At 48.5% G+C, this 20,517-nt stretch overlaps 1 long non-coding RNA gene and 1 pseudogene across 1 annotated transcript; one reads left to right on the forward strand and one right to left on the reverse strand.

Moving 5' to 3' along the window:
- Positions 1 to 1,526: 1,526 nt before the first annotated feature.
- Positions 1,527 to 2,202, forward strand: LOC121146668. The gene is made up of 2 exons (XR_005882236.1): positions 1,527 to 1,922; positions 2,164 to 2,202. It is a non-coding gene; the product is annotated as an uncharacterized LOC121146668 (long non-coding RNA).
- A 12,305-nt stretch (positions 2,203 to 14,507) lies between these two features.
- Positions 14,508 to 15,010, reverse strand: LOC121146674 (annotated as a pseudogene).
- Positions 15,011 to 20,517: the final 5,507 nt, after the last annotated feature.

Below are 20,517 nucleotides of genomic sequence, written 5' to 3' on the forward strand. Positions count from 1 at the left end.
CAGCACTGCATGGGGTTGGCTTACCACTCTGCTGCAGCCTCACCCCATGCCACCAAGTAGGATTTACACAGTGCTCCTGTACCTGCACCTGCACAGCTGCACTTCCGCCCAGCAGGCTCTTTTCTTTTCTTTCCAGAGTTATTTATTTTTGTTGGAAAGGCAGATTTCCAGAGAGAAGGACATACAGAGAGAAAGAACTTTTGTCCGATGATTCACTCCCCAAGTGGCCACAATAGCTGGAACTGACCCAATCCAAAGCTGGGAGCCTGGAGCCTCTTCTGGGTTTCTCATGTGGGTGCAGGTCCCATGGCTTTGGGCTGTCTTCGACTGTGTTCCCAGGCTGCAAGAAGGGAGCTGGATGGGAAGCGGGGCTGCTGGGATTAGAACCAACGCCCATATGGGATCCTGGCTAGGCTACTGCATTGGGTCCATGTTCTTCTTTTTAATTAAAACAATCATTTCATCTACCTGAAAGGCAGAGCAACAGAGAGAGAGAGAGAGATCTTCCGACAATTGATTCACTCCTCAAACACCTGCAATAGCCAGCGCTGAGTCAGGCCAAGACCAAGAGCCAGTAACTCATCTTGGTCTCCTGTGTGAGTGGCAGCAGACACTTGAGCCATCATCCTTGCGAGTCTGTTTCTCTATTTTAGTGTAGTGGATTTCCAAGAAATGTAAAATTAGAAGAGAAGTTGATGAATAAATGCCCTCCCTCTTTTGTTCCTGTTTTAAAAAAAAAAATGTTGGCCCATTGTGATGGCTCAATTGGCTAATCCTCTGTGGCAAGCACCGACCAGCATCCCATACTGGCTCATGTTCTGACTGCTCCACTTCCCATCCAGCTCCCTGCTTATGGCCTGGGAGAGCAGTTGAGGATGGCTCAAGGCCTTCGGACCCTCCTGCACATGCGTGGGAGACTCAAAAGAAACTCCTGGCTCCTGGCTTTGTATTGGTTCAAACTCTGGCCGTTGTAGCCATTTGGGGAGTGAACCATCAGATGCAAGATCTTTCTCTCTGTCTCTCCTTATCTCTATAATTCTGCCTTTCCAGTAAAAGTAAATAAATCAAAAACAAAGCAAAACAAAAACCCCACATTGCCGAAGATGAGGAAAATTGGAATCCCTTATCTTGCTAGTGGGGCTGTGAAACAGGGAAGGCACTGGGGAAGAGTGTGGCAACTTTTGCTAGCATAAATACAGTATTATCATCTGACCCAGCAACTCCGCTGCTTGGTATGTATTTAAGGGACTCAACAGCAAAAGTTCAAACAAGAACTTGTATGCAAAACTTGTTCACGGCAGCACCATTCACGATAGCAAAAGATGGAAACGAGTCCAACACCCACTGATGAATTCACAAGTCAAATGTATTCTATTCCAGTGGTAGAGTATTACTTAGCCACATGTGCTTCAACACGAACAAACCTGGAAATCATTGCAGTAAGTGAGAGAAATTAGATGCAAAGGCCACACAGTTTAGCAGTCCCTTTGTATGAAATGCACAGAGGTCAACCCAAAGCCACCGAGAGCCAATGACTGATTGCTGGGCCTCGTGCAGAGAGTCAGGCATGAAGTTAAGGATGTGGGGTTTCTTTTTGGAGTGGTGACGTACTCCGGAACTGGTGATACTGGTTGTACATGTTGTGCGTGTAGTCAGTTTCAGTAAATGGCCAATTTGAAACTGCTGAGATTTTATTTAAGAGGCAGACAGCCAGGAGAGTGTTCACATTTGCTGGTTCCTTCCCAGATGCTCCCGGTGGCCTGCCGAGCTGGGCCAAGGCTAAAGCTAGGCCTTGGGAATGCAATCCAGCTCTCCCGTGGAGGTGGTTGGAACGATCAAGGCCTAGATTGGAACGAATGCGCTTTTGCCAGGTTCTTGCCTGCTAGAGAAGCAGCCTAGGAATAGGTCCAACTACAGACAAGGTGACAACGTTTATTTAAAATATGAGGAAGTCACATACACACCTGTGCCCTGTTCAGGGGTAGAGTGGGCCAGGAATGGTGGGGAAGGGATGTTTTCTCTGCTAGCTCATGTGTGTCCCCCAGAAGAGACAGAGAAAAATGCCTCCCCCATTGCCAGGCTTCTTAGGAGCCTAGGAAGGGGAGTGATTACTGAACACTGCCCCCAGGTCCCAGGTGAGGGGAAGTGCAGCCTGGGGCCAAGGGGTCAAGTCAAGTGCTACTGGTTGGTTGTGTGACCTTAGACCTCTAGGTTTATCTTCCCATCTGTAGAACAGGAAGCCAGTCTTGCAAGTCCCTTTCTCCTTCTCTTTTTTTCCTTCATCTTTCTTCTCGCTTTCTCCTTCAGTATATTTTTCCATTTTCTGAAACTTCAGCTTCATCTATTCGTTTCCCCCAGACAAGATCTAAACATTTTTACTATGCAACTTCCTCATAGTGGCTCCAGGAGCACCGGTGTTTTTCTCAGTAGCAGACACCAGGAGAGATTCATTCCATGTCAGCCAGGGTATTCTGTGCTCTGCAGGTGGAGCAGGGCAGCTTCCAAAGGGACTGGGACTCGTCGGTGTAGATAGGTGGGGTCTGGAGTTACAAGCTGCTCAGCTTGCAAACCACACAGGCTTCCTGTGAGCCACGCGGTACACCGGCCTCACCAAGCACTTTAACCATCATTTTGTGGGCAAGGGCTCCAATGGTAGGATTATAGAATGATGTGGAGGGATGTTAATATAAGTGTGCAATCCTGGCCTGATTGAACCCTGACTTGCTTTGAACTCAGAGCTGTGATTCTGCAGTTGTCCACCTAACTTTTCTTTCTGTATATAATTTCCAACAAGGTAGTAATGGTGGTTAAAAATGTGCACTTATTTCCATCTTATTCTTTTTTTTTAAAGATTTATTTTAATTTTTATTGGAAAGGCAGATATACAGAGAGGAGAGACAGAGAGGAGAGACAGAGAGAGAGGAAGATCTTCCGTCCGACGATTCACTCCTCAAGTGAATCATCGCCGATCCAGAGCCAGGATCCAGGAACCTCTTCTGGGTCTCCCACACAGGCGCAGGGTCCCAAAGCCTTGGGCCGTCCTCAACTGCCTTCCCAGGCCACAAGCAGGGAGCTGGATGGGAAGTGGATCTGCCGGGACTAGAACGGCCGATGCTATGCCGATCCGAAGCCAGGAGCCTCTTCCGGGTCTCCCACGCGGGTGTAGGGTCCCAAAGCCTTGGGCCGTCCTCCACTGCTTTCCCAGGCCACAGGCAGGGAGCTGGATGGAAAGTGGGGCTGCCAGAATTAGAACCGGCGCCCATATGGGATCCGGGGCGTGCAAGGCGAGGACCTTAACCACTGCACCATCGCGCTGGGCCCTATTCTTTTTTTTTTTTTTTTTAATTATTTACTTTTATTAGAAAGATTTACCTAGAGAAGGAAGGACAGAGAGAAAGAGCTTCCATCTGCTGGTTGACTCCCCAAGTGGTCACAATGACTGGAGCTGAGCTGATCTGAAGCCAGGAGCCAGGAGCTTTTTCCAGGTCTCCCATGTTGATGTTTGGTCCCAAGGCTTTGGACCATTCTATGCTGCTTTCCAAGGTCACAGGCAGGGAGTTGGATAGGAAGTGGAGCTGCCGGGATTAGAACTGGTGCCCATATGGGATCCCAGCGCGTTGAAGGTGAGGACTTTAGCTGCTAGGCCACAGCGCCGGGCCCATCTGCTTCACTTTTCAAACGGCTACACAGGTCTGGGCTGCATCAGGCAAAATCTAGGAACCCAGAAATCCATTCTGATCTCCCTGCGGTTGGCAGGGGCCAGCATACTTGCTCCCTCCTCTGCTGGGAGTTGGATCAAAAGTGAGAAGCTGGAGGTTAAATTGGCACTCCCAGGTGTGACGTGGGTGGTTCGGGTAACATTGGGACCCATTTCATCCTCATGACCTACCCCCCATGTTTGGGATGTTGCTCCCCAGTGGCTGGGGACTTTGCAGGACTGTCTCACACAATGGAGAATGACTTGATTGCTGACTTCAGTGCTGAGTTCCAATGACAACATTTCAGAGATGCACACTGAGGTGTCTACGGGTGAAATGACTCAGAACAGTGTGGGGTAGGGAAGCAAGTGGCGATCTGGGCTGTCAGTGGGTTGGGTAAGGAGCTGGGCTCAGATACACTCTATTTCTATTCAGATACATTGGAAATTTGAACAAAGCAATTTAAAAAATATTTATTCTGGGCCCAGCACCACTGCCTAGCAGCTAAAGTCCTCCCCTTGAACGCACTGGGATCCCATATGGTGGTGGTTCTAATCCCAGGAGCCCCATTTTCCATTCAGCTCCCTGCTTGTGGTCTGGCAAAGCAGTCAAGGACGACCCAAAGCCTTGGGACCCTGCACCTTTGTGGGAGACCCTGAAAGAGGATCTGGGTTTCTGGCTTCAGAATGGCGCAGCACCGGCCGTTGCACTCACTTAGGGAGTGAATCATCTGATGGAAGATATTTCCCTCTGTCTCTTCTCCTGTCTCTTTCTATATATCTGACTTTGCAGTAAAAATAAATAAATCTTTAAAAATTTATTTCTACTGGAAAAGCAGATTTGCAGAGGAGAAACAGAAAGATCTTCCTCTGCTGGTTCACTCCTCAAATGGCTGCAGTGGCTGGAGCTGAGTCAGTCAGCAGCCAGGGGCCAGGCGCTTCTTCCAGGTCTGGCATGTGGGTATTGGCTCCCACGGCTTTGGACCATCCTTCACTGCTTTCCCAAATCGTAAGCAGGGAGTTGAATGGCAAGTGGAGAGACCGGGGCAGGATGTGGCATCCATATGGGATGCTGGTTCTTGCAAGTTGAAGATTTGCCATTTGGGCCCGGTGCGATGGCACAGTGGTTAAGGTCCTTGCCTTGCACGCCCACGATCCCATATGGGCGCCGGTTCTAATCTAGGCAGCCCCACTTCCCATCCAGCTCCCTGCCTGTGGCCTGAGAAAGCAGTCAAGGACGGCCCAAAGCTTTGGGACCCTGCACCCACGTGGGAGACCCGGAAGAGGCTCCTGACTTCGGCTCAGCTCAGCTCCAGCCTTTGCGGCTGCCAGAAGAGTGAATCATCGGACGGAAGATCTTCCTCTCTGTCTCTCCTCTCTGTATATCTGCCTTTCCAATAAAAATAAAATTAAATCTTTAAAAAAAAAAAAAAAAGAAGAAGATTTGCCAATTGAGCTGTTATACTGGCCCCAGAAGGAAGTTTTTGTTTTGTATGCATCTATTTTATTTTTCATGTTATTTATATAGTTGAGAGGCATGCATGCCCATGTAGCCTTTGATTAGGCTAGGGAGGGTCAGCAGTAGATGCAGGTGGGTGGGACTCACTTTCAGATTTGCCCCACCCCTCCTTTGTCCTCACGGGAGAAGGGGAAAGGTGTCACTCCTTGCTGCCTAGCAGGATCAGCACCCAGGGGTGGGGGTGGTCTTTTGATGATGCGAGTGTGGGGCAGTGTTCATGAGTGGTTTTGATAGTTTTGAGAAGTGGTTGGTTTCATTGCTCCAGGGTTGAGAACATCTTTCCAAGGGCAGCTGGTTCACAGGCCCAGCAGAATCCAACCTGTTTTATTTTCCATCCTCTGATGAAGCAAATGACACCCCCTGCTGGCCTAAATGAGCTTGCCATCATTTCCCATCCTGCGTATCTGGAAATGCTGTCCACTGCAGAGGCATCTGCAACTGAGCAGGCCCAGTTCTGATGCACAGACTCCAAGGTTGGACCATCCATCCTGTGATTTTCTCCTGTAGCCAGGGTCTGAGTCCAGTAGTCCGGGCGGGGAGTCTCCCAGGAAGCCTTGCCTGGGTATGACCTCAGGTTGGGCTCTTATGTGTGCCAGCCAGGCAGTGCAGGGTCAGGTGTGATCCGTCACATGCACCAGCCAATGATGTACCGGTGGGATGCAGCTGCTTGGTCAGTTCTGCCTCAGCCCCCAAAGCAACAGGTTCTGCGGCTTACCTCAGCTAGCCCTCCATAGACCTGATCCTCATACATACCAGGGAGTGCGTGACCTAGTTAGAGTGACCCTTAATATCCCTCATCAGGCCCACCCCTAACCCTGGTTTTTGCACATGCCAGCCTCTGCTGCAGCCTCCCTTGGGCCCATCCCACATTCCATCCAGCTCCTGAGCACACCCACGGGTTGTGGTGCTTAGCTCAGCTTGACCCACCCCCAGATTTAGCCCTCATGTACGCTGCCTCCTGGCTCTCCTTGGCTTACCCACAGCTGTAGTTCTTGTGCTCACCAGTGGTAGTAGGTACAGGCTAGCAGGAGTGTGCCCACAGTTGCCCCTGTCAGGCATGTTCCCAACCCTGCATGTTATACCTGCCAGGTGGCGATGTGATCCAAGGTGACATGACTCATATCCAGTACCAGCACTTGCCACCTGGTGCTGTGGCCTAGCTCAACTGCCCTGCACCTATTCTAGCTCTCAGGCGTGTCAGTGGGTTCAGCAGCCTAACCCAGCCTGACCCACCCTCAGATCAGCCCGTCCTCTGTCCAGCTCTCATGCTCACCAGTGGGAACAGGAGCCCAGCAATGGAGTCCCCAGAGTTTCCCTACCAGGCTAGCTCCCAACCCTGGGTCTGGCATGTACTAGCAGGTGCTGTGGCTGAATCTGAAATGGCCCTACCCCAGTTTCCACATTCACCAGCAGGTGCTCGAGCCTGGTTCAACCCAGCCCAACCCCAGTCCCAGCTCTTATCAGTACTTGCAGAAGCCTACCCAAGCCTAGCCCACTTCAGCCCTCATGTGAACTGGTGGGTGTTGTAGTCCAACCTGGCCTGGCCTGCCATCTGTCCTGGCTCTCACTCATGCCAGTACCCATTCTAGCTGTCACCAATGGGAGCTACAGCCTAGCCCAGCCTTGCCCACACCCATTCTGACTCTTGCAAGCATCAATAGATGCTGGGACACAGCCTACTTTGGTCTGCCTTCAGAACTAGCCCATATGTATGCCAGTGGGTGCTGCAGTCCAGCCTGGTTTGTCTAGCCCCTCAGTGAGAGCTGCTGCCCAGCAGAGGAGTCCTCAGAGTTCCCCTACTACACCTGTTCCCAGTCCTAGTTCTTGTGAATGCTGGAAGGTGCTTCAACCCAGCCTGACATGGCCCATCTGCAGTCTCAGCTCTCGCTGGCAAGTGTTACAGCGTGGCTATTAAGGCATGGTCCACACCCTGTCTTGGTTCTTGTGCAATGGGTGCTAAACCTGACTCAGCCAGCTAGTCTTCAGATCTGGCCTACACAAACACGGTTGAATATTGCAGCTTTGCCTCCCTGGCCTGCCCCTTAGGGAAGTTCCCCAAGTTTCCCTTCCAGGCCTGCTCCCAGCCCAGGATCTCATATGTGCCACTGGGAGCAGCAGCCCTACTTGGCACAGTCTGCTCTCAGTCCTAGCCCTTGCATGTGCCGGCAGGTGCTACAGCCCAGCCCTGCCTGGCATTTTCCCAATCCCAGCCCCAGCCTCAGCCCCCATGAACGTCAGGTGAGTCCATGTCAGGTGAGTTCTGTGATCTAGCCTGGATAGGTTAATCACCATGCCTAACTCTCTGTGTAATCCAGTGGGTGCTGCAGTCCCACATAGGTGAGCCCACAGTTCCCCTACAGAATCTGCCCTAGATCAAGTCCTCTCACATTCTGGTGGGTGCTGTGGTCCAGCCTGACATGGCCCACTCCCTGCTCCAACACTTATGGGAGGGTTCTGCCATATACTCCAGCCATGCAGGACCCCTTACCCCCAGCTTTTGTAAGCACCAGTGGGCAGTGGATGCTGCTGTTTAGTCCAGTCCAGGTCTCCCACATGGGTGTGTGCCTTGGCTTGACCCAGACATGCCCTCTGGTTTCCCCCCCTTTAAGCCACTGCATCCCAGCTCCCTATCTTACCTGTGAGTGCAGTGGCCCAGGCCATGGAAGACTCCAGAAAGAAGTACTTCTCTGTCAAAAAAAAAAAAAAAAAAAAGCAACTATGCTGGTATACTGGTATAATTAACCCAAATTTAGCATTGACCAAGCTCAGAATACTTGCCATCAATTGGCTGATTTTCTCCCCGCACTGCAACACTTGCCTAGGTACAAAGCAACCTAGGCAGTTGTCTACAGCTGGGGATGAAGCAATTTTTTAATTATTATTTTACTTTTATTTTGATGATCTTTATGTAGTTGATTAGTGTGGGAAGGGTCGAGGATTAGGGAAAAGTGGGTGAGGCTGTTGTTTACAAATTTTATTTTTCTTTTTTCTGCATCTGGGTAAATGGGGGAGAGAGTGGGAGAGGCCGCACGCAGCCTCCCAACTGCCTCAGTACCCGGGGATGGTGAACAGCCACCCGATGTCATCCCAGGGTCCCCAGTGTGGAGCATGCTCAGAGGGTTCTGTTCAAGTGGTTTCAATTGTCCTGAAATATTGTTACTATCACCTATTAAAGGATGAGGAAATCCTTCCTAGGTCCAATGGCTGACATAGTCTACCTTAGAATCTCCATTCACCCAGATATTTGCTGTCAACATTTGACGGGGGTGGTTGACCAATTTGTCCCACCCTCCTTTCTCAGTTATGATACCTGATGTCCTCCGCAGGCTCCAGTGGCCTGCCATATCCTCCATGTGCATCTGGGTATGCCATACACTGTTACTTTTTTTTTTTTTTTTTAAGATTTATTATTTCTATTGTAAAGGCAGATATGTACACCAGAGGGAGCTGCAGCCTAGTTAGAGTCCCCACTAACCCTCACTAGGCCCGCCCCCACACCTGTTCTTGTGCTTGCAAGTATGTGCAGCTGACCGGTCCAGTCTGCCGCACATCCCATTCAGCTCTCGCACACTTCAATGGCTGTTGAAGCCCAGTTCAACTCAACCTCACTGTTCAGTTCACACTCTAGCCTGGGGGTGTCACTGCCTGTCTAGCCAGACCTGCCCCCAGCCCTAGTGCTCGTGCTTACCAGTGGGAGTTGCAAAGCCACCAGAGGAGTACTCACATTTTCCCTACTGGGCCCACTCCCAGCCCCCGGACCTTGTACTCTTCAGGTGGTCCTGTTGTCTAACTTGACAGGGTTTGTCCCCTGTCCCAGCACCTGCCAGCTGATGCTGCAGCAAAGCCTAAGAAGCCTGCACTTACTCTGGCTCATGCCTTCACCAGTGGGTATGGTTGGTTAGCCCTGCCTGGCTCTCCCTCTAATGCAGTTGACATGCAGGCCAACAGGCATTGTAGCCCCTCCTGGCCTGCTCTGCCCCTTATCCCAGTTCTTAACACTCACCAGTGGAAGCAGTGGTCTTGCTGGGGAACATACGCAGCCCCCCATTGGGCTCATAACCCCCCACGTCCATAGCAAAAGTACTAAACCTGTATATTTGGTATTGCAAATACACTTATGCCTGATCAAGCAATGGATTCACAGTGAAATCCACAGCTGTGCAAGCCTGGGAATGATTTACAAAAACTGTAAAATCATTAAAAAGTTGTTTCAAAATATGCACTTTTTGTGCCCAGCCTCATGGCCTAGCTGCTAAAATCCTGACCTTGAACACACCAGGAAGCCATATGGGCACCGGTTCTAATCCTAACAGCCCCACTTCCCATCCAGTTTCCAGCCCTGGAGGACGACCCAGGGCCTTGGGATCCTGCACTGCGTGAGAGACGCGGAAGAGTTCCTGGCTCCTGGCTTCGGATTGACTCAGCACTGGCCATTGCGGCCACTTGGGGAGTGATTCATTGGACAGATCTTCCTCTCTGTCTCTCCCCCATCTACATATGTATATATATCTGACTTTGCAGTAAAAAGAAATAAATCTTTTAAAAAGCTAATCTTAAAAAATATATATACTTCTTGCTGTAGACACCCACTGTACATACAACTATAAACTTTGTTCCCTCTAAACAAAAAAGGAAACATGTAAAAAGGAGACTCGAAAAGTCTGAACATTTTCTTCCCACCAGATACTAAAGTCAATGTCTTTCATCTAAGACATTATATTGAAAAGACTATTATATTTTTAAATTTATTTTATTTTCGAAAAGTTTAAAAAAGATTCATTTATTTTTATTCCAAAGTCAGATATACAGAGAGAAGGAGAGACAGAGGGGAAGATCTTCCATCCGATGATTCACTCCCCCAAGTGACCGCAACGGCCGGTGCTGTGCCCGTCCGAAGCCAGGAGCCAGGAACTTCCTCCAGGTCTCCCACACAGGTGCAGGGTCCCAAAGAGTTGGGCCGTCCTCGACTGCCTTCCCAGGCCACAAGCAGGGAGCTGGGTGGGAAGTGGAGCTGCTGGAATTAGAACCAGTGCCCATATGGGATCCCGGGGTGAGTTCAAGGTGAGGACTTAAGCCACTAGGGCCCAGGACTATTATATTTTCAGACAAGATTACTGTCACCATAGGTATTCTTTCTAAAAGTTAAAAGAAAGCTACATAGCTGTGTTAATTAGAGTGCTTATTTTATACAATAAAATAATAATGACCTTGAATTTCTTTCAAAAATTACAATAGGCTACAGTTATCGAAGATGCAAAGTTATCTGAGTAGTGTATACAGGAGCTTTTTGGACTTTCATTATGCTAAAATAGTGGTGTTTTAGGATTTGCGTGATCGTCCTCTCCAATACAAACAATGGGGCCTGTTACAGTATACAGTCCACTATTTTCATACATGTGCAACATTGGTGGAGGAAGCCTCTGGGTTTACCAGCTGCACACTGTAGGACTATTATGGAAGTAAAAATCTCTCCTGTGATACTGAAAGGTGATTAGAGTGTGCGAACTGATACAGTAGCTTTCATCTGCCACTTCTAGGGTACCACCACTGCAAAGTGCATTTAAGATGCTGGTAGGTTTAACAAAGTTGGAACGCTGGCACTGTTGAACTGGGCAACACTTTTTCATACCTGGCTCAGAGCTACAGCATATTTAGCTTATTAAAGAGCTGACTTGATGACTTTTTGCAGGCCTTTGCAGACATTGGGGTTTTTCTGCTAATTTGCCGCATTAGGTCATAAAAGATCTCATTAACATCTTTTTTTTTTGCAGAGGTTTTGTTTTTTTTTTAAGATTTATTTTATTTTTCATTACAAGGTCAGATATACAGAGAGGAGGAGAGACAGAGAGGAAGATCATCCATCCGATGATTCACTCCCCAAGTGGCCACTATGGCCGGTACTGCGCCAATCTGAAGCCAGGAGCCAGGAAATTCCTCTAGGTCTCCCACACGGGTGCAGGGTCCCAAAGCATTGGGCCATCCTCGACTGCTTTCCCAGGCCACAGCTGGGCGCAGGATGGGAAGTGGAGCTGCTGGGATTAGAACCGGCACCCATGCGTGTTCCCAGCGCATTCAAGGACTGTGGACTGTGCAGTGATGGAATAAACCAATGCGAAGCCTTGTCCATTCTTCATGTACAGATCCCTCATGGCTGTAAATTGTTCCGTTTCTGCAGTATGCAAGATTTCAAGCATCCACCGTTGTGCATCTGCTTCAACTTGCTTTCTGTAAGAATCTTCTATTGTACAATCATACTTTTCAACAAAAATTCCTTGAACGAACTGTTCAGTCAGAGCAGACTTTCCAACACCCCCTGAGCCAAGACTAGCCAGTTTATATTCACGCATGATGCAAACCTGTCAAGATGTAGCACCCTCTCACGCTGTCACTGGGCGCTGGCAGCCAGGGTCACGTGACGCCTCCTTGGGGTCGCTGTTCTGGGCGTCCAGGTGGTCCTTTTGCTGCAGGTGCCGCTCCGGCTGGGTTACACGCCTGACTTTGGGCGAGGTTTCAAGGCGAGCAAATTTTTTTTAAAGATTTATTTTTTAAATTTTTATTGGAAAGGCGGATATACAGAGAGAGACAGAGAGGAAGATCTTCCGTCCGATGATTCACTCCCCAAGTGAGCGCAACAGTCGATGCCATGCCAATCCAAAGCCAGGAGCCTCTTCCGGGTCTCCCACGCGGGTGCAGGGTCCCAAAGCTTTGGTCCGTCCTCGACTGCTTTCCCAGGCCACAGGCAGGGAGCTGGATGGGAAGTAGGGCGCCGGGATTAGAACCGGCATCCATATCTGATTGCGGGCGTTCAAGGCGAGGACCTTAACCACTGCGCGACAAGGCGAGCAACTTTTAAAAAGGCCCATGAGGTGACTAGCCATCTCTGAGCCTTTCTTAAAGACCTCTTCCTCTGGTTTTAGATTCTTCAGAGGCTCTGCTTTTTGTTTTCTATTGGGTCAGGCTGAAGTTCTGTGTCCTCAGATCCGCCCACCCTGCTGACAGGGAGGGGGAAGTGTGTAGGCTGACCTTCGCAGTCTATTTCCTCCTCTGCACATAGCAACAGAGGCGTGTCTGCCAACCAGCAGCTGCTTGTCCGTTCCAGTTCACACCTTGTCTAGCATTGCTAAAATTGTGACTTTGTTCTCCACCTGAAATAGCGGTCTTTGGTTTCCATTCGACCCAAAGTCTTTCAATTCAGTCTAACTTTCATTTGTAGAGTTAGTTTGGAAAGAAACCCCCTCTTTTCGGTAGCAGAATTTGTGTACTATCCGTGTGATCATCTTCTTTACACATGTCATAGACTCTGTGTGGTCATCTAGGTGTAGGCTTGGTTTGTAAAAAAAATAGTTACACTATAAATCAATTATTGAATCTAGAGATTTTAAGCTATTTCTTCTCAGGTGACGCTTCATAGTTTGTGTCTGACAAAGTTTTAATAATTTTCACCATTAGTGAGGTCAAGTTTTTCATGCTTTTATTTGTCTTTTTTTTAAAAATAAGAGTTAGACTTTCTTTTATTTTTCTTTCCTTTTCTCCCTCCCTCCCCCTCCCCTCTCTCTTTCTCTCTTTTTCTTTCTTTCTTCCTTCCTTCCTTCCTTCCTTTCTTTCTTTCTTTCTTTCTTTCTTTCTTTCTTTCTTTCTTTCTTCCTTCCTTCCTTCCTTCCTTCCTTCCTTCCTTCCTTCCTTCCTTCCTTCCTTCCTTCCTTCCTTTCTTTCTTTCTTTCTTTCTTTCTGCCTTTCTTTCTTTCTGCCTTTCTTTCTTTCTGCCTTTCTTTCTTTCTGCCTTTCTTTCCATTCCTTCCATCCCTTCCATCCCTTCCTCTTTCTTTCCTTAGGAATCTTTATTTGAAACAATTACAGAGACAGAGGGAGAGACACATAGACTCACACACATACAGAGCCAGCGAGCAAGAGAGAGAACGAATGAATTAGCTCTTATGTGTTAATTCACTCCTCCAATGGAAACCTTGTCCACCATTGGCCCAGGCTGAAGCCAGGAGCTTAGAATTCCATCTGGGTTTCCCATGTGGGTGACGAGAGCTCAGATACTTCAGCTGTCGTCTGCTGTCCCAGCTGCATAAACAGGAAACTGAATTGCAGGTGCAGCTGGGACTCTAACCAGCACACATAGGAGATGCCTGTATCTCAGGCAGCAGCTTCACCTGTTGTGCCACAGTGATGCCCCGAATCCAAGTCTGCTAGATGACAGAAAATAAGCAGGCACGTAAAATTTCTTTGTTCACATTAGAAAGTATACTCAAGGGCCCGGCACCATGGCCTAGCGGTTAAAGTCCTCGCCTTGCATGTGCCGGGATCCCATGTGGGCACTGGTTCTAATCCTGGCAGTCCTGCTTCCTATTCAGCTCCCTGCTTGTGGCCTGGGAAAGCAGTCGAGGATGGCCCAAAGCCTTGGGACCCTGCACCCATGTGGGAGACCTGCCTGGAGGAAGTTCCTGGCTCCTGGCCTCGGTTCTGCGCAGTACCAGCTGTTGCGCTCACTTGGGGAGTAAATTGTTGGACAGAAGATCTTCCCCTCTGTCTCTCCTCTTCTCTGTATATCTGACTTTGTAACAACAACAACAACAATAATAATAATAATAATAAAATACACTCAAGTTTAAAATCTTGGCTTTTATACATTCTTGTATATTTGGTTTTTGTACAGTGAATGTGAGAGGCAGGAAGCTAGGGGAGAGGTTGAAATTGGTTTGTAGCCAGTCACTATGAAAGCAGGCAGAGGGATGGTGACCCTGAGATTCTGTTACTTCCCGGAGAACCTCGGAGAAGAGACAGCTCTGGGCAGGGTTGTTGGCTGTAGGTCCCGGATTGGTCATTATCTTCCCTTTCGTGTTACTGGCATCCAGCCCCAGTGTTGTCAACAGGCCTGTTCATTCCAAACACTGGGATTTTCTTTCTTTCCTATTTTTTTTTTTTTAAGATGTATTGTATTGGAAAGTCAGACATACAGAGGAGAGACAGAGAGGAAGATCGTGAGTCCATTGATTCACTCCCCAAGTGGCCGCAATGGCTGGAACTGAATCAATCCGAAGCCAGGAGCCAGGAGCTTCTTCCGTGTCTCCCACGCAGGTGCAGGGTCCCAAGGCTTTGGGCCGTCCTCGACTGCTTTCCCGGGCCACAAGCAGGGAGCTGGAAAGGAAGTGGAGCTGCTGGTATTAGAACCGGTGCCCATATGGGATCCTGGGATGGTAAAGGCGAGGACTTTAGCCGCTAGGTCATGATGCTGGGCCCTAAACACTGGGATTTTCATAAGCAATCAAGCCTCAGGCAATAGTTTTCTTTTCTTTCTTTCTTTTTTCTGGAATATGAAAAATTTATTACTAGACTTCTGACACCGACATTTATGATCTTGGTCTCTCTTTCTTGCCTTTGTATAAGGCCAGGAGGGACACATTCGCTCCTTTGACCACCTTAAAGCAGACTCCGGGAATGTCAGCGATGGCGTGGCCCTTCCTCCCAAATCCAGCCACCAGCACTTGGTCGTTTTCCTGGATGAAGTTGAGGCAGCCATCGTTGGGCACGAAGTCCGTGATCTTCTTGCCGTTCTTGATCAGATGCACCTGGACGGACGCACTTCCTGATGGCAGAGTTGGCTTGCTTGGCCTTCACGCCCACTTTCTCCAGCACGATGCCCTTGGCGTGGGCCAGGCACCCCGGAATGGATTGGCCTTGAGCGCCGTGCCCAGGTGCGCCTTCCTGTACTGTTTGTCGTGCCACTTCTGGTCGCGCTGGTGGCTGCTGACCTTCCTGGCCCGGCGGGGGCCACGGCACTTTCCCATCTTGCCCATGATGTGCGGGCCTGAGCCAAACTCATGCAATAGTTTGGGTCCACTTTTCAGGGCTTGGTCTGGGGCCAGTCTGAAACGGTGGGAAAACCATAGCTTTGGGAGCAAGACAGACTAAGCTCCAAATTTGGCTTTGTCCTTCATGAGCTGTGACTCTAGGGCAAGCTCTGATCATTCTCTGGCTTCGTAGTGCCACTGGGGTGTTTAAATAAGAGAAGGTATGCATTGAGTACGCGACGTTGAATCATAGTGACTCTTGAAGTGTGCCTAAGCATAGGCATTGCTTGGAAACTTGTTAGAACTCGCCTTCTAGGTCTTTCCAAGGCTTGGTGAGGTCTCAGAGCATATTCTTTAGCACCTGATAGAAGTGCAGAAAATGCTGCCTTTCCGACTCTGTTTGTTTGCTCTCCGCATAGATGATGTCTGATACTTTCGCCAATGCGACAGTTCAGGAGTCAACACGTTCTCTCCTCTAACCTCTCTTTCTTTTTGTTTTCCCTTCCTCCTCCCTGGTGAAAGTTGACATTCATCACACAAACTCAGAGAATGTTAACATTGCCAAGTGCCAAGTAAGGAGGGAACCGCCCCCCGTTGGCATTCCAGAGGCTTTGTTTATTTATGTGACTCATAAAGTGCTTGGGCTCAGCGGGTTATCAGGAAGATTCAGAGTGTGCCTGGAAGGAGTCTTGATGTAGCGTCTTGCTAAAACCGCTGCAAGTTCATGGCCACCTAGTCCTGATGAGGGCATATGGCCAACTTAGCACCCAGTGTGAGCAACAGGAATAAATGAATGAAAAACTTCAGTTGTATAAAAATGATCATAGGTAAAAAATAAAATCTTATTTACATAGAGTGTCATCTTTCAAAAGAAGATTTATTTATTTTTTATTGTAAAGTCAGATTTCCGGAGAGAAGGAGAGACAGAGAGATGTTCCCGGCACTCGCCCTTGGCATCTCTCTGCAGGGCCTCATCTTAGCTGGACTAGATGATTGTGGGTAAGTGGCTCAACTGTTCTGCCTCAGTGTTCTTCTTCCTTTTTATTATTATTTTTTAAGATTTATTTATTTTTGTTGGAAAGGCAGATATGCAGAGAAGAGGAGAGACAGAGAGGAAGATCTTCTGTCCACTGATTCACTTCCCAAGTGACTGCAATAGCCAGAGCTGAGCCGATCTGAAGCCAGGAGCCAGGAGGTTCTACCAGGTTTTCCATGCAGGCGCAGGGTCCCAAGGCTTTGGGCCATCCTCAACTGCTTTCCCAGGCCCCAAGCAGGGAGCTGGATGGGAAGTGAGGCTGCTGGGACACTGACCAACACCCATATGGTATCGCAATATGTGCAAGGTAGGGATTTCAGCATCTAGGCTATCATGCTGGACCCAGTTTAAAGCAATCTTGCAGAACTATTGTGAGAAATGTACAAAATTCCCAGACATATGCGACCTTTTATGAAACACCCTGCAAATATAATATTGTCAGGTTATTACTAAGTGGTAATAGGCATCAGGTGAATAGTGATTTGATTAATGGCTAATTGAGTGATCATTTGAAGGAATGAACAAAATCTCATGCATTTTGATAGCAAAGGTTTCTCTCCCGGCATGAAAACAAATTTCACAAAAAACTGTTGTTTTAAGTACTAAGTGCACCCCAATGCCTGTAAATGCCTGGATCAACACAGCCGAACAACACAATTTAATGTGTAATAGCTTCAAGCTGGAAGCCATCCAAAGGACTGTCAAAAGATGAATGGACTGGGCCCGGCGCGGTAGCACAAGTGGTTAAGGTCCTTGCCTTGCACGCCCGGGATCCCATATGGGTGCTGGTTCTAATCCCGGCAGCCCCGCTACCCTTCCAGCTCCCTGCCTGCGGCCCGGGAAAGCAGTGGAGGATGGCCCAAAGCTTTGGGACCATGCACCCACCTGGGAGACCCAGAAGAGGCTCCTGGCTCCAGATTGGCATGGCATAAGCCGTTGTGCTCACTTGGGGAGTGAATCATTGGACGGAAGATCTTCCTCTCTGTCTCTCCTCTCTGTATATCCGCCTTTCCAATAAAAAATAATAAAAATAAATCTTTTTTTTTTTTTTAAAAAAGATGAATGGACAAAGAGATTGGCTGTGGGATGTTCTTACACTGGAAACCAGCAAGCAATACCAAGGAACTACTGACAGGTGAAACGACTTGAATGAATCTCAAAAGCAGGATGCGGACCAAAGCCAGCCAGACCTTGAGGGGTGCATAGATGACTTCATTCTAGAACATTGTAGAAAAGGCAAACTTAACCTGGAGTCAGGAAGCACAGCAGTGGTTACCTGATCAGGAATGGTCTTTAGGATGAGCTACAAAAGGGGCTGATGGAGAGCTTCCCTGGGGGTCAAGAAGTGCTGAATCTTGGGAGTTGTGGCAGCAACAAAACTGTAGGATTTTGTTAGACTCCATTGTAAATGGATGGATTTTATTGTCAATGACGCTTCAACTAAAGTTGCCTGCGGAAAGGGAAAAAAAAAAGTACAGTTACAGTAGTCTGCCCTATGTCTTCGGTGTGCTGTTACTCAGTCTCCTTTACCAATGCTTGCCACTCCAAGGGGGCACAGCAGGGGGAAGGACTATGTGGCAAGCAGATATTCTGAGCCTGTTCCCCAGGGGCTTTCCTGTGTTGCTCTTATTAAATGCGAGCCTTTTTTTAAAAAATATTTATTTATTTATTGGAAAGTCAGATATACAGAGAGGAGAGACAGAGAGGAAGATCTTCCGTCCAATGATTCATTCCCCAAGTGACCGCAATGGCCGATGCTCTACAGATCTGGAGCCAGGATCCAGGAACCTCTTCTGGGTCTCCCACACAGGCACAGGGTCCCAAGGCTCTGGGCCATCCTTGACTGCTTTCCCCAGGCCAGAAGCAGGGAGCTGGATGGTAAGTGGAGCTGCCAGGATTAGAACCAGTGCCCATATGGAATCCTGGCGCATTCAAGGCCAGGACTTTGGCTGTCAGGCCATGCCACCATGCCTGCGAACCTTATTTTAGCACTAACCTGGCATGTTTCCCGAATGCATTTAACACCAGTGCTCAAGCCTCGCAGGAATTATTGGGGGGACCTTGTTCATTCTTAGCGAGTTGTGCCAGTTGTGACAAGCTGTCACATCATTTTCCAGCCTACACAGTGAGAGACAGTGGCTTCCTCCCTGTTGGGGTGTGGTTGCAGTGATTTCCCCACGCCTGAAAGGAAAAGGACCAGCATTGGATGGGGCAGTAGGAATGTGGAAACTGCTGGGTCTACCACCTCCCAGGCAGCTCTGAGCTCCCCCTCCCCCAGCTTAAGCAGCAGGCCGCCCCCAGGTGCCTAACATAGTAAGGACCGCCCTGTTACACAGTAACTTGCTGTCCCATCATAGCTGTCTGGTCAACATCAGTGGGATTCTCTTCAGAAGGTTCCTGAAGATACCAGAGAGCATTGGCTGCAGCACGTGCAGAGCACCTCAAGCTGAGCTACCTTAGGGTTCATTATGATCTTGAGTGACACACCTCCAATGACAGCATCATCTGAAGCATCAGCTACCCCATAAAACGACTGCCCCAGTTTTGCTGGAGAAGCAGTGGCCATTCTTCCTCTAGAAGAGTCTGCTTGCGTTGCTCTCAACACTGCCCTCTGCTAGTGCCCTATTGTGTCTCCTTGACACAATCGTGCTCCATTTGCCCTAACCACACTTTCCCCAACCACTTTCTAAAAGAGAAAGTAATTTGGTCTCCCTCCCCCTCCCACCACTCTGTCTCCTAGAGAGCTTGTCATTAGAACTAATCTCTTTCTCAGATGATGAGCTCACTGTTGTTGTTGGAGTTGTGCTTTGTCCACAAGTGGATAGACCTGTTGCCTAACAACATATCCATCTCGTATCTTCTTCATGTTTTACTCACTGAGCTGAAAAATCAAAATAGTCACTTGACTCATTTGGAATCTAGGAAAACTCTCAAAAAACTACAGATAACTGTTGATTAAATGTTGGGTCTCTTTTAGTTTCAGGGATGTACTTGTCTCTTCCCTCCAACTTATTTAAAAGAAAAGTATGATCTTGCTGAACAAACTATTTTATTATTTGATTTTTCACCACTTAATCATCTATTTGGAACATTTCCTTGAGTCATCGAATACTCTGAATGAACTTTCTGTTAATTAACTATTGTCCCATAACAAGTGGCGTCTGATTAGTCTCATTTAGCTGTTTGAGGTCAGTTTGGGTGACCTTGGTCCATTTGTCTTCATCCTACTCTTAGGACCAGCAAGCAAGTTCTAGAATGATTTCCCGATGACAGAAGTGCACGGGCCACACCTAAACCACACACTTCAAGCCTCTGTGTTTTCACATCTGCTAACACCACAATGGCCAGAACGAACCGTATAAAGTGAGCCTGACGTCAGGGACAACGCCCTAGAATCCACTGTTGTGGGAGAATCGCAGCTGTACAGCGAAGGTTGTAAATAGAGGAGAGGTTTAACCTGGGGCCAATAATTAGACCCATTACAAAGCTCCTATCCAGGGGCCTGCACAATGGTACAGAAAGACGAATCCTCCACCCCGTGGCACCAGCATCCCATCTGGGCACCAACTCTTTTTTTTTTTTTTAATAATCTTAGTTTATTGGGGTACAAAGGGTCACGGGCTACAGGGTGAAAGTGGGTAATATCATTGTTTCCACACTAATATAATCATTTTGCCCTGTATCTAGGGTTAGGGGAGTAACAAAGGGGAAAGCCCCACCCTACCTCCCACCCATCCCTGATCCCCAGCATGAGGCGCGCTCCAAGGGTCCTGCTCATACAGTTTTGATAGTTCATCAGTTCTGGATTGCTGCCAATCTATCCGTCCCAACCGTAATGAAACCTATTCAGAGTCCACTGGCTGACAGTCTCTTGATGGTTGGGGTTCCAAGATCAGCAGTTCAGTTCGAGAAATATCCAAAGAAACTTCATCTGAGTTGATCCCAGATCTGATTCTTGAGTGAGTTTGCTAGTACAGACTCCAACACTGTTCGTCACACCAATCAGCTTATGCATATGCTGGTCGTTGCGATTGCTGGGTCCGTTCGGCTTCCAGCCCTGTCTTCCTTGTGAACCAATGGGTGTTGTAGTCCAGCTTGATTCTACCCACTTCATACTCGGTCTTCATGCAAACCAGTTGGAGCTGCAGCCTAGTTGGGGCGACTCCCCAAAACCCCTACCAGTTCTGCCCCCTACCCTGGTTCCCATGCTTGCCAGTATGCACTGCAGGCTTGTCCAGTCTGTCCCACATCCCAATTAGCTCTCGCACATGTCAATGGACATGGAAGCCTGGTTCAACCCAACCAACCTATTATCCAGCCCATACACCCACTGGCAGGTACCTTTCTGTCAAGCCACCCCTGCTCCTAGCCTGGTTCTGTGCTGTCCAGTGAGGGTGGTAACCCTGAGGGAGGTGCCCACTATTTCCCTACTAGGCCACATCCACTCCCAGAGTATGCAGTCTCCAGG

The sequence above is a fragment of the Ochotona curzoniae genome, unplaced genomic scaffold, assembly GCF_017591425.1.
Source record: "Ochotona curzoniae isolate NIBS_2020 unplaced genomic scaffold, NIBS_Ocur_1.0 contig_1328, whole genome shotgun sequence".
Lineage (NCBI taxonomy): Eukaryota > Metazoa > Chordata > Mammalia > Lagomorpha > Ochotonidae > Ochotona > Ochotona curzoniae.